This window comes from Sorex fumeus, unplaced genomic scaffold, assembly GCF_029834395.1.
Source record: "Sorex fumeus unplaced genomic scaffold, SorFum_2.1 ptg000015l, whole genome shotgun sequence".
Taxonomy (NCBI): domain Eukaryota; kingdom Metazoa; phylum Chordata; class Mammalia; order Eulipotyphla; family Soricidae; genus Sorex; species Sorex fumeus.
Window position 1 is genome coordinate 21,696,936 of NW_026606072.1, and position 15,030 is coordinate 21,711,965.

A 15,030-nucleotide genomic window follows, 5' to 3' on the forward strand; every position below is an offset into this window, starting at 1 on the left:
CATGAAGTTTAAGTAAATATCATCTAAACAACATGAAAGTTCATGGTAAAGTAGCAAGTACTGATGTATAAGATGTAGCAAATTACTCAGTAGAACTTGCTAAGATAATTTATAAAGTTGATTACATTGACTACTCACTTTCTAAAAAAAAACAAAGCAACCTTATATTGAAAGAAGACATTATTTCGGGTTTTCATCTTCAAAGAACAGGTTGACTGTCTTGTTAGCAAATCTAAATTGATGCTGAGACTTACTACCATCTCCTAAGTCATTTAGAAATATCTTAAATCTACCTAGCTGAGGAAGGGTATGCAAAGATTGACTCCAAGTTTGAAAGGAGTTTCACTGTGCATAAAATGCTAGCAAATGACTCATATGCTATGAGAAATCTTAGGGCAGAGTCATTTAGCAATAAGATACTATTAAATTAAGATAAGCATATTTTTATTATATATAATGCTATTATAAACTCAATAGTACACTCTAATATAAACAAACATAACTTCTTTTTACAACAACAAGCAATAAAATTTATGTGACTTGCTTTACTGCATGAATAGCTTTATTTATTATGGTAGCCTAGAACTAAACTGAGATATTTTCATATTAGAGAACACTAATATTTATAAGTTATAATATTAATCATTCTGAATTGTACCTATGAGAACAAAGCAGAGAAATTAGGACCTAAATGAGAAAGCCATATCTCATAGAAATAGGCAATTTGCCGTTCTGGGGAAACTTTATACTGAAATAAATATCTTTCAACAATAAGGCAGAAGATGCAGCTCAGTGTTGAAAAACAAATTTTGCATACATATAGCCCTAGATTCAGTCCCTGGTACCAAAACTAAAAACTGACCTTACCTTTCCCCTTTCATTAAAGGCAGAGGAATATTAAATATAGAGAAGAACTTGTCATGGTAGCTATTTAAGGGTATCTGCTATGAATAATACATCGTTATATAGCATACATTGTATCTGTTTGCAAAATACTTTTTGTGTAAGAAATACTTATCTAAAGGACCAAACATGGTAGCCTCTCAGTATTTATATTGTGAACCATAATGCCCAAAAGTAAAGAGAGAGTATGAAGAAGGGTTGGGATGCTAGTGGGGAGGGGGGGATACTGGGGATATTAGTGATGGAAAATGTGCACTCCTGGAGGGATAGGTGCTCGATCATTGTATGATGAAAGCTTTGTAACTGTATCTCATGGTGATTCAATTTAAAAATACAGATGTATTTTTAAAGTATAAAAAAAGAAATAATTATCCTTTAAAATATGAGACTGCTTTTTAAAATTTTATAGATTGAGATTTTCAGAGTTATTTATAGTTGAACTTCGGGCATACAATAATCTTTTCTATTTGATCCTAGATATGTATATATTAATCATGACTACCAAGACAAAGAAATAATTTTGGGAAATCTGATTCATTGAAAATGAGAGGTTAAACAGAATTGATTGAACCACAGTAGATTAGCAGAAACTACCATTCAAATCAAAAGGTATAAAAAGTATAGGTGGTATTCATATAGAAAACCAGTGTGGAGTAAGAGCATAAATCATAATATGAAGTATAGATAAAACGTTACAGAGGAATTGAAGAAAAGTCTCCAAAAAGAGGGGAAAGAGAGATAAATGCTTTGGTTTTTACTTTTACTTGGCTTTTGTTCCTTAGTCTCCTATATGACAATGTTTTCACTTGACTAAATTTAGGAGAGCTTGGGAAACTGAACAGACAGAAATATACATTGAAGTAAGTAAGTGTTCTTCTATCTGGACAGCTTTGAGACTTTTGGAATTAGAACAGAATTATTAGAGGAACATATAGAGTACAAATAGATTTTTCTACCTTTGAGACACAAAATAGACTAAGCAGCAAAATAGAATTCTTGTAAGTTTGAAAAATGTATCAAGAGCTTTGACCAGCCTCCATTCTTTTCTCTTTCAGTTTATTGAGGGTCAAGTCTTAAAGATGCAGATTTCAAATTTCCCAGAAATATAGAGAAATTCAAGAAAATTGACATTTTTAGGTATCAAGTAAAAAGTAGCAAATTAATTATCAATTCTCTTAAAAGATAAATTTTTATGAATTTATCATAAATGATTTTTGTATTTGTAAATATGTGTCAGGCACTATCTCAAACATTTTATTAGATTACTATGTGTCAGGTATTACTATAAGCTTTTTACCAGAGTAAGTCATTTTATTTTCACAACTTTCCTTGTGCTGTGGATGCTATTATTCTCAATATTATATTCTCAATATTTTATGGCCCTGAAGACCTGAAGGCCCTGGCAGCCGAAGACCTCCAGGACCAGCCACCACCATAGTGAGACCACTCTCCGCACACCTGAAGATACCGGCAGAAGGACAAAGCCACGTGGGTTCCGGGGCCGAGATCTCCAAGCCTACTCGGATTGGAGTCGAGCATCCTCCACCTAGATCCTCCAAATTCCAGTAGGCGGGGATCACACCCACCAACTGGCCCCCTGGCGGCATGTAATCCCATCAGCGGCCAAGACTCAGAGACTATAAAAATCAGCTCCCAGACATCTTATTATGACTTCTCATTCCTACTTTGACAAACTGGCAGGCTACTGAATGTAGCCTGCCCACACGGCAGAGTCTGGCAAACTCCCCGTGGTGTACCCAATATGCCAAATACCAGTAACAATGATGGGTCTCATTCTCCTAAAGAGCCTTGAATATAATCTCAGGGCTAGGATGAAGGAGACATTACTGGGGCCTGCTCGAGGCAATCGACGAATAACAGGATGATCTGTGATCTGTGATTTTATGGATGAATAAACAGAAGAATAAAATGTTTAACCAGAATTCAGTGCCTCTGTTCCTGACAGCCACTAAATTATGGGAATTGTACCTTATCTGCTTAGCTTGATGTTACATAATATTTTTTTAAAAAAGATAATATTAATGAGTAAGACACTTGTTATTATTTGAAAATATTTCTATTCATATTGGTTTGTCAAATATTCTTAGAGATACTAACAGGAATTAGTTAAGAATTAGCTAAGAAATAGTAAAATAAAAATAAATTCAAATAAGATAAAAGTTTACATATAAAAGTAACCATTTATACCCATCTATTATATTCAATTATGTGCTTCAGGTTAGGCACATCTCTTAATATTTATTTTCAAAGTAGAAAAAGCAAAAAGGAAGAATATGTTTATCTTAGCATGTTTAATTTTAACATGGTTCTCCTTTAAACAGAAAAAAGGAAGAATTTTTTTTATTTAAATGTTTTATTTATCCAACCCAACTCGGGGAACCCGGCAAGCTACCAAGAGTATCCCACCTGCACGGCAGAGCCTGGAAAGCTACCCGTGCAGTACTCAATATGCCAAAAACAGTAACAATGATGGTCCCCATTCCCCTGACCCTGAAAGAGCCCCTAAATGCCATAGGGCTACATGACAGGGATGAAAGGAGACGTTACTGGCACCCGCTCAAGCAAATTGATGAACAACGAGGTGATAGTGATAGTAATAGTGATAGCATGTTCTTATATTGCAAAGTGAAAATTGTATCTTGACATTTTGTATCCAATGCAATAAATTTCTCTAATACTGTCATGGAAGAAAATTAATTTCCTCCTCTTTCTCAGGAAAAACACCCATTTAAAAGAAAAAATAGTGTAAAGACATGAACTCTCAAGCCTGATTGTTCTATACCTTGCAGATCAGTTTGAGATGTCAAACTGCCAAACTATACAGTTGGGGTATGGCACTGCAATTGTGTGATTAAAGTAGAATGCAACTATGAAAAAAAATAAAATTTACTTTGTATTTTGCCTCATCTTACCTTTTTATCTTGACCTTCTTAATGTGGTCCTATCTAACTTTATTTGACATCCTCTTTCATTGGTTTCATACTATTTCTTAAGATTTTGGTTTCACGGTGCCTCATTGCTACAAAATGCTACTGCTTTGAAAGCAGACTTATCACAGCCAAACAAGTCCTGAGGTTTATTTCTGGTTAGTAGACTAATTTAAATAAACTGCAATGTTATTACATATTTTTCTTTAGAAATACCATTTTTCACTTTAATATCTTAGCTAATATTACATGTCTCTGATAAGCGCTAGAATACTTTATAGCCTGATTCAAATATTCAGACTCACTATCTCGGCATGTTTGCCCTAATTTCTACTGTCATTCATTCTCTTTCTTAGTCATGCCTTTCCATGACTAAATCCAATTGTTTCTTTACAATTTTTTGTCAGTTGGCGCTTATATAACATAATGTAAATGTCCATTCACCTGTATAAATATATTTTCTTTATTTTTTTCAGACTTTTCTCAAGAATTTTTACTCATTCTTTTGTGAAGGTTTATATAGTGACTTAAGCATAAGGTTGATATTACTTTTTGTAGTGATGAAAAATGTGTGATTAATTTACTTGGGCTGGAGTGATAGCACAAAGGGTAGGACACTTGCCTTGCATGTGGCGGACCCAGATTCAATCTCTGGCACTGAATATGGTCCTTGAGCCTACCAGGAATGACTCCTGAGCACAGAGCCAGGAGTAAGCCCTGAGAATTGCTGAATGTGTCACCAGAAAGAAACAAATAAAAGATTAGACAATCTTTCTTAGGATTTTACATAATAAGAAGCCTGAGTGGTTACAGACTTTAGTTATTCAAGAATCTGTGGCTGATAATATCTGTATAAAATTACTATTAAAATCATACATACATATATATAGAGAGTGAGTAGAGAAAGAGGGAACAAGAGACAGTTTTGTGGGGTTTTTGTATTTCTTCTTTTTGGGGTGCTATACTTGGTGATACTTAGGGCTTACTCCTGGTTCAGGAATCACTTCTGGTAGTGTTTGGGAGGCCATATGTGTTGCTAGGGATTGAACCCAATTTGGAAGAGTACAAAACAGATGCTTTCTCTGCTGTATTCTCTCTCTGATCCTAAATTTATAATTTTGATTATTGGTTTCTGATTGTTTCAACTAAATCAAATGGAATATGTCATGTACTATATAATGGCATTCATAAGAGACATGATTCTTATAAATACAGTAGGTCCATGTATGAGATTTCGTAACATATTTAATAATAATAATTGAGTTATCATTTCTATATCTGTTTTCTATCCTTTTATGAGAAAGATGATTACATTTGTTAAAATGTATGTACTGTGTACTGTACTAGATGTACAAGTACCTTTTAAAGGGAGAATATGTATCTTGCAACATTCTTGTTTAGGCCTCTACTTTGAAATGTATTACAGATTTAGTCTCCCTATACATAATATAAGGGAAATACAAGAAAGTTTTAAACCTCCAGTGGAATGATCTTCTGCCAAATGCTCATGAGCATATATCAAGGCTTATCTGTGCAGGTGGTTCTTGTACAGGAAACAGCATTATGCACAGTTTGACGTAAGGTCACAAAGGAATAAATACAATTTCTTTTGAACTTGACAATAACTTATTGGAATGTATCTTACTTTAAGTAACAAAGTGGCAGCCTAAGCCTCAAAACTCTCCATTGTATACACTCATTTCACTACTTGACTCATTCTGGGGGTAAACTGGTTCTGACTAAAAAAGAAATACATTTGTTTGGAAGATGTATGGTTAACCCTTTGATTCATATTAGAGTAATATGCTTACCAAGAACTATGGACTGATATTTTAAAAAATCTTTAGGGATTGATTTTAATCCAATAAGCAGTGAGGATTAATTTTAATCCAATAAGGAGTGATTCGAGAATCCACCACCTATGTTCTCTTTCCCTCTTATTGTAAGTTTAAATTGGTCCTAAACTCAAACAAGTCTTTAAGATTACATGCATAGACCTTAAATCACACATTAAATACTAGCTTTTTGGGGTTGCTTAAATTCTAATGAAGTTATCTGTGCAATTAGTCACTTGTTCCTGAGCTGAAATTTTTTTCTTCATAAAGCAAAAGGTAGAAACACATTATTTGTCTATGTACCCATAAACATAATGATTACAATGCATTCTTAAAATTTTAAGACTTCACATTCTAATATTAAAATTATACTTTCAATAATTATTCATGTAGTACCAAGGACTGAAAATTGCTTTTATGCTTATTTCATGTTTGTTCCAAGATTTATCAAATCATTTCCCTGCGGTACATTTCAGTTTCCTCTTTAATTGAAATACTCTGATGGACATCTTTGTATATGTTTTTGTAAAAGCTCATCTTTTGAGCATTATATATTCTAAATCTGAAAGAAATCATCTTCTCAAGGTAGGTGTATTATTTTTTTCCCAAACATAACAATGACTTAACTTTAAACAAAGAGGTAAAATTAGGAATAACATAGATCTTTGTAAGAGGAGCTACATTAAATAGCATAAAAATTTGCCCTGTACCATTGGTGATAATTTCTACTGGATGCATCTATATAATTTTAGTAGAAATGATAACAATAGGAAAAAATAAATATATAGTCTATGAGATTTGGATAGTTATGACTATTAAAATTTCCATCTGATTTTTGCATACTAGAAATTGCAGTATTATTTATTCTCTCAAAATTTAAAATAATTTGCCTTATATTATTAATTCTAAAAGCTGTACTTCAATATAGTTTTTCTTCCCAATGTATGTAAAAAAATTTATAGATAAAGTGATTTTTTTTCCACAATAAAATTGATTTCTACCTTCCTATAGAGATAACTTTCTATTTTGCTCCTTTTTCATACAATAAATTTTGTCTAGATTTTTAAAATTATACTAAATATATGAACATGTATTCTTTTATATATTTGTTACATTAGTATTCATCCTGATATGAAGAACTGACATCCATGTAAACTGACATGAGCTGTAAACAGATGTGCATGGCTTTGGATTTTGGATTTCTATCTCTGCTTTAAGTATGCAATCATATTCCCTCACAGACTCAGAAATGACTAAGATGTTAATTTTAACTAAGGCAAAGGGACTTTATTTTTCACATTAGCAAAAGGGGAAAATAAGTTGTCTTTGATTTTATTTTAAAGCTGTTTATCTACAGAATAGTTTAGTGTTCAAAATATTTATGAGAAAAGGTATGATCATTTAGAAAATGGAAAAGGATCAACTGTTAGATGGTAAAAAATGTTTTTTTTATTAATTTTACAATTTAATTTAAATTCAAACATGCAAAATTTCTTATCTTTTGGTTTTAAATATAAAATCCCTATTGGTAGTATAGACAAAGCAATCTAAAATATGAAATAATAATATCCAAATAAGTGTAAAATGAGGAAAATTACTTTCAAGTGTAGTTTTGAAAAATAATTTTAAAAAGGAATCAAGTTTAAATTGGTGATAATAATTGAGGGGACTGGTGTTGAAACAATATATGCCTGAAACTTAATCATGAATAACTTTATAATTTTATAGTGACTAACAAAAAAACTAAAAAGTAAAAGTGTTGATTAAAGTTGCTTTATTAAACATAAAATATGTCAAATAACTTTTAATATATGATAACTTTTTATTCTCTAATGCATAAATTATATAATTTTATAAGAATTGAGATTAACAAAGCCATCATGAATGAGAATATAATATTTTAAATGTAATAATGAAATCATTCGCGAATTTCTGTCTCTTTACATTGAGTTTAAAAAGTAGACCTATATTCTTTTTATTTTTTTAAATATTTTTTTCTGTTTGGGTCACTCCCAGTGATGCACAGGGGTTCCTCCTCGCTCTGCACTCAGGAATTACCCCTGGCGGCGCTCAGGGGACCATATGGGATCCTGGGAATCGAACCCGGGTCAGCTGCATGCAAGGCAAACGTCCTACCCACTGTGCTATTGCTCCAGCCCCTATTCTTTTTTATTTTTCTAAATGTTTTAATTTTATTCAAGATGTCAGCAATCAGCTCAATTAGAAAATTTCTTTATTTCACCAAAAATAGTTTCATCTATGAGTGATAAGAACTACCCATATGGATTTAACTTCTCTTAATGTAGTTCATACAAAGGTCAGAGGTGGTCACAATTTGATAGATTGAAACAAAAATTTCCTTACAAAGAAATTTATCAAAACTGAACAGTAGGGGACGATATTTCACTAGTTTGTGTTAAACCCATCAGCATAAAAGCCAAAAAATAAACCTTTAATGGGGAGACATAGCCAAAAGTAAAGACAATCTAAAGAAAAATTAAATTGCATTTACCCTTGGTATAAAAATTTTTCTTTATGTTTACCTATCATATCAGATTTTGTTGTAAGATATTTGTTGTGTTCATATCAGCATTTTTATGCTAGATTTAACTGAAAGAGCTACTTATCATTAGTGCTATTTCTAATTTGAATCCTCCATAGCTATGTCTAATTTGAATCTTCCATAGCAGAAGGTTTTACACAAAAGAGATTGATTTAAATTTGAAACGTTCTCATTTACTGACATTATTACCCTTTACCCCTTCCCAAAGAAGAAAAGGGAAAGCAAGAACAACAAACAAGAAAAAGAAAAATTTCGTTAAAACTGTACCATGAGGGTTGGTTGGTCAATCATGTGCTCATCCTTCTACAGATATGTGTGAATGTGGAAAGAACTGAGATTGAGAAAGAGTGAAATGAAAAACTTTGTTTAAAAAAACTGTTTTAAAATTTGTTTAAAAATTTCTTTGGTCGTGCTTATAATAGAGAATTCTAACAATGAATGGTTCTAGAAGTTTTATTGGTTAGATTGAATCTAAGAAGATTAATGGTAAAACATATATCTTTTAACCTATATTTTTATATATATAAGGAGATAACAATAAAATAACCTAGGTTAGTTTTCTTTATGCTTTCTATATTGATATTTTACACATATTTGTTCCTTGACATTGTCATAGAAGCCTTCTGCAGAAAATTTTAAAGTAGCAATTATTTATTGGTGATAATTATTGTGTCTAGTAGCACACGTTTAACAGTATTCATTAATGAACCACTAGAATCAATTAACAAATGGTTGTATTTATACACTTAATAATTCATATTTCTTCATTTTTTCTATTAATAGTTCCAGTTTACTTTCCCTGAAATAGAATCTGTACTTTGCTATGACTTGAATAGCACTAGATGATATCATGTAAAATAAAATAAGTCAGAAAGAGAAGGATACCAATTAACATCAGTCATAGGTGGCATATGTTGAAACAAAGCATATACCTAACCTAAAACTAAACCTTAGGTTTGTAAGAATTTAGTTTTTGGGCGTGTTAGGCATTACCTGGTTTAAGGGTTACTCTTGGTGGTGCTTACCATATACTTAGTGAGAACCTTAATCCCGGTATTATGTCTCTGGCCCTAACCCTCAGGTTTGGAATATAAAACTGAGATGCTAGGAGAAGGGGAGGGTTTTAGAGAGACAATAGGAAATGGATGTACAATAGACTTTGGTGGGCGGATATTGGCACTCTGGTGGTAAAGTGACATGCCTTTTTTTTTGAGGGCATATCAAGAGTATTTCTGAATATATGTGATGATATAAAGCAATGCTACCTTAATAAGAAATAAAATAAAGACCACTTCCTTATTGTATACTCTAAAAATAAAATTTTGCTTTACTTCCAGGAATAGACAGTATCTGGTAAACATGATGGCCAAAGCTAAATGGATCATAGAGTATATAATGAAGGGCTAACACTATTGTAAAAAACTCCGAGGGTGGCCAGGGGGTGACCCCGACGGATCTTCCCTGGCCGACCAGGTTCTGGGGGGCCCGGGCTGCCCCCCAAGCCAGGATGGCCAGGGTCCTGGGACAGACGGCGTTGGAAACGAGGGCCAAGCCGGTTGATTGATCAGATGCCGTTTATTCCATTCTCCCCATGTGCCTGTCCCAGTCTCTCTGAGCCTCTCATTCTAGTCTCCACTGCTCCTCATTCCTGTCTCCTGTCTCCCACTCATCTCTCCACTCCATCTCACAGCCTGGGCTCTCTCTATTGACGTGTCTGCTCCTGTATTCTTCTACATTCTTCTCTCTCTGTCCCCCTTGCCAGTCTCTCCAAGGTCAATCCTGCTGCCCTGCCCTGCTTTCTCCTCTCTCCAGCTCTCTTGCCTCCCACTCCCTTGCAGTCTTGGCTGACACTGCACCCAGTCAGGTAGCAAAATCAACATAAGAAAGCCCTTCCTAAGGGCCCACCTAATAGATATTCTAAAGCCCCTCCTGACTGCCTAAGGGCAAAATACCCCTTAAAATGTTTTTCTCTCTTCCTCAGTCCAATAACTATCAACATCTTAATTCTAGTTATTTTTGTATGGACACAGTAAGAGATAACATTGAGACTTGTAGGGCAGCTCTCCACTGAGAGAACATCTTGCCACTGACTCAGACTAAAGCACTCAGGCCAGATTAATCATTCCTAACCCTAGTAGGGTCCTAGTCTCTTTGTTACTTTTGGATCATGAACACATTTGTCATAATCAAGCTCTTAACTTATAGTTAAGCATTATGCCAGGGTAGCACATAGCTTACTGCTTGCCCTGGTTCCATCCAGTCCCTCGTCTGGACCCTGTTTTAGGGGGCGGTAGGAAGTAAAGTCAGCTAAGGCTTAGGTGAGAGAACAGATGCCCAGGAGGGAAATATTACTGAAAGTCACATTACAAGAGCATGTCTTCTTGTGTCCATACAAAAAGGAGATTGCTCTGGATAGACTATGCAAAGGACTTAGGAAGAAGAGAAAAACAATATTTACAAGTCAACAGAGCACAGAGAAAGAAGTTACAAATAAACACAAGAGGAATGGGATACTGTGATAGGAGCAACCCAATAAACCTAAACTACCTGAGGCTATGCAGGAAGGACAAAACCGTGTTATCCTACACACTATAATTATTAACCTGGGGTCAAAATTGAACATAAAAGCAAAGCTATGGCAATTATACCTTCCTTCCTTCCTTCCTTCCTTCCTTCCTTCCTTCTCTCCTTCCTTCCTTCCTTCCTTCCTTCCTTCCTTCCTTCCTTCCTTCCTTCCTTCCTTCCTTCCTTCCTTCCTTCCTTCTCTCCTTCCTTCCTTCCTTCCTTCCTTCCTTCCTTCCTTCCTTCTCTCCTTCCTTCCTTCCTTCCTTCCTTCCTTCCTTCCTTCCTTCCTTCCTTCCTTCCTTCCTTCCTTCCTTCTCTCCTTCCTTCCTTCCTTCCTTCCTTCCTTCCTTCCTTCCTTCCTTCCTTCCTTCCTTCCTTCCTTCTCTCCTTCCTTCCTTTCTTCCTTCCTTCCTCCCTCCTTCCCTCTCTCCCTCCCTCACTCCTTCTCTAGTGTTGGGCCACACCCAGCAATGCTCTGGAGCTATTCTTGACTCTCCTCAGGAGCAGTCTGTGGAGCACAGGGTGCATATATATGTGCTCCCTCATGGGAGTAATTTGTCCCGTTAGGCAATATTTGACAATGTCTAAGAGTAATTTTGTTCTCACAACTTTGTAGGTGGAAATGACTCAGAAAACTGACCAGGTATGCTGCTAAAAAAAAAAAAAAAAAAACCCAAAACTGCAATGCATAAGCATCCTCCATCCTGTTCTCTATAATAAAGAATGATCACATGTCATCACATGTCAAAATAAAAATCCTTATTTATAAAAAGAAAAAAGTGTCAGGTAAAAGACCATCATTTCTGCTACTTTATCTAATAGTTATGTGGGACAAGAGAATGTTAAAAACAAAGATTCTTTGACTAACAATAGATTGGAGAATTCTTCAGATATTTTTTCAAATGAAATGCTAAGACATGTGACTCTTCTTGTGACTACAAATCTTCCATATCAGTACAGTGCACTCATATTCGATTTCCCTAAGCATTCCTGTGATTAATTATTTTATGATGAAGACTAGTATATAAATATATAATTAAACAAGTGTTATTTTAATTCCTATATATTTAATGAACATCAACTCAATCGTTCAAATGTTATAATATTTTCACACCAGTTGATAAAAGTTTGCTAGCTTGAACTTCCCTATTAAACTTGAGACAATGAGTACTCCCCCATACCATGCAAAATAAAGGAAATAAAGCTATTATGTCAGACACAGTTAGAGGAAAGAAGTGGATTCCAGTCCTAAGACCAATATATTCTTATGTGATATTTTACCCTAAACATATTTTGACTAAATAAATATTTTATATCACTTCCATTATACTCGTAATAAAATAAAAATTCAATCTTCCAAATTTAGTCAATTGAAGGAGAGACCATGTGTTGGGCATATGAAAAGCAGTAAAAGAGAGTCAACTCTTTCACATTGAGAATTTTCCTTCCACTGACAAGTTTAAAAGTATAGTTTTAAATTTAGTAAGGAAGGTGGCAAGTTTATGATAAGAGATTCAGTGTGAGAACAATTACTTGTCAGTATACTGGTTTTCTAAGTAAAGCTAAGAATATTTTAAATAGCATAATATTTATTTGCTTAGTTTAGAATCCTTGGAGTGAAATGCTTCAAAAAAACTGGCTCAGTGTCAAAATAATAAACATGTCAAGGAATAGAAATCTCCTTAAAAGCAAAATGAAGATATAATGGAAATGTCAGGTTTAGGCTGTACAAGTTCTCAAATCAATTATCACAAATGCATTTTCATTATCTGAATTTACTTGCTATATTTATTTTCATTTTATTTAAGATATTTTTATGGTTGCCATAAAACTCAAGGCACAGAACTTGAACTAGTTTACTTTTTTTTTCAAAAGGGAGATCTCTGAGATTGTTGTAGTGGATAGCCAAAATAAGACAGGTCTTGGATACTGAAATACTCTGGTACTCTTCACTTGTGTAAAAGGAGACAAGAGCAAAACCTAGCTTGGATCTGAAAGGTGTATGGTAATACGCACTCTAGCACTTTTCTCAAATTATTAGAAAGTGTTAATTGTTAAAATAACATGTGTAATATGTTCTTTAAAGCTAATTATATGAGCATTGTAGCACTGTTCTCTCGTTCTCTGATTTGCTCAAGTAGGCACCAGTAATGTCTCGATTGTGAAACTTGTAGTTACTGTTTTTGGCATATCAAATACCTCACAGGCAGCTTGCTAGGCTTTGCCTTGTGGGTGGGATACTCTCGCAAGCTTGCCAGGCTCTCTGAGAGGGCAGTGGAATCAAACCCGGTTCAGCCGCAAGCAAGGCAAACGCCCAATCCGCTGTGCTGTCGTTCCAAAATGGTATTTTACTTAAATACCAGCCTATACTGAAATGGATTTGAAGGGTGCATAATTCTGTTATAGGAACTATATGAAAAGCAGATCTTCAGGAGATTGAACATGCAGCAGGTATGATTCTTGCCTTGCATGCAGCCAACCCATGTTTGATACCTCGCACACTGAATGGTCTCATCCCCTAAGACCTGCCAGGATTGATCCTAAGATCAGAGCCAGGGTTAAGCCCTGAAACTGCTCATGAGATTCCCAAAACAAACAAACAAAAAATTGATTTTCATTTAAACAAATGGATATCTAGTGAGCCGACACCATAAAAATGACAATATACCGTAATCATAGAAAATGTTGTATAATAAATGTTTGAATTTTGAAAAATTTTATGCTTCTACTGATGAAATACTTTTTCTTAATTCAGCTCACATATATTCTCACTCCTATATCTACCCAAATTACTTCTATGAACACTCTCACATATATGCCTACATAAATGCCACAATTTGTGTTTTTAATGAGTCATAAAATAGCAATGCTAGTCCATATTGAGGTATATAAAAAACAAATTGTCTAAAACTAAAAACTAAGATAACTGTATAAGTTGCAAGAGAGAAACTACGCCACTGCATCCAAATAAATACCAGAAGACTATCAGTGGATTTCTCAGAACCTTGCAAGAAAAAAAATACTGGGGTAAGATAGTCAAATTATTAAAGTTAAAAAAAACTATAAACTGAGAAAACTATCTAAAAGGTGAAAGAGGATAAAGGTGTTCTCAGCTAAATAAGAGCTAACAGCGTTTATCACCACCTCATGCTGATTAAAAGAAATGTTAAAAGTTTTTAAAGCTAAGATAAATGAAAGTTTGACAGCAACACACAACCACTTGAAAACATAAATATTATTTATAAAAATAAGTATATAGTAAAATATAGGATGCTGACAAATTGTAACAAAAATGAATAAATCACATTTGAAATAGTAACTTAATGATGAAAATAATAAAATATATTAATTTATGCACAAAATAAAGAAAAATTTAAAGAGTGTCATAAAAGCTGTCAGATAGATAGAAGACAGAAAACAATGAACAGGGTCAGGCCAGAACAACAGTACAGCAGGTAGGGCATTTGCCTCATATGCAGCCAACCTGGGTCCAATTCTGGTATATTATATGGTACCCTTATCATCACCAGGAGAAATTACAAAGTGTGGATTCAGGAGTAACCCCTGAGCATCTCGGGGTATGACCCCCAAGACCAAAAATATACAAAGAACAAAATGTCACTACTGCATCCTTTTTTATGAAAAAAAAAAAAAACTGAAGTGAAAACTCTTACAAACTTCTTTTATGAAATCATTAATAATATGATTAAAAAAAAGATTAGAAAAAGCACTAAGAAAGGAAGATAGAAATCAAAATGTTCAACAAAATATTAATAAAAATTCCATATTATCTCAAAAGTATCATGTGCATTGTAGCACTGTCCTCCCATTGTTCATCAATTTGCTCAAGCAGGCACCAGTAACATCTCCATTGTGAGACTTGTTCTTACTGTTTTTGGCATATTGAATACACCACTGTGAGCTTGCAAGGCTCTGCCATGCCGACGGGATACTGTCGGTAGCTTGCGGGGTTCTCTGAGAGGGACGGAGGAATTGAATCTGTGTCGGCGGCATGCAGGGCAAACGCCCTACCTGTTGTGCTGTTGCTTCAGCCCAAAGTAGGGTAAACATTAAATAAAATCTCTATGAAAGTCTCAATAGCATCATTTACAGAAATAGACAGACCAATCCTAAAATGAATATAAAACACATAGATCTCAAATAACCAAAATCATATTAAGAAAGTATAAGAAATCTAGTGAATTCACATTCTAGT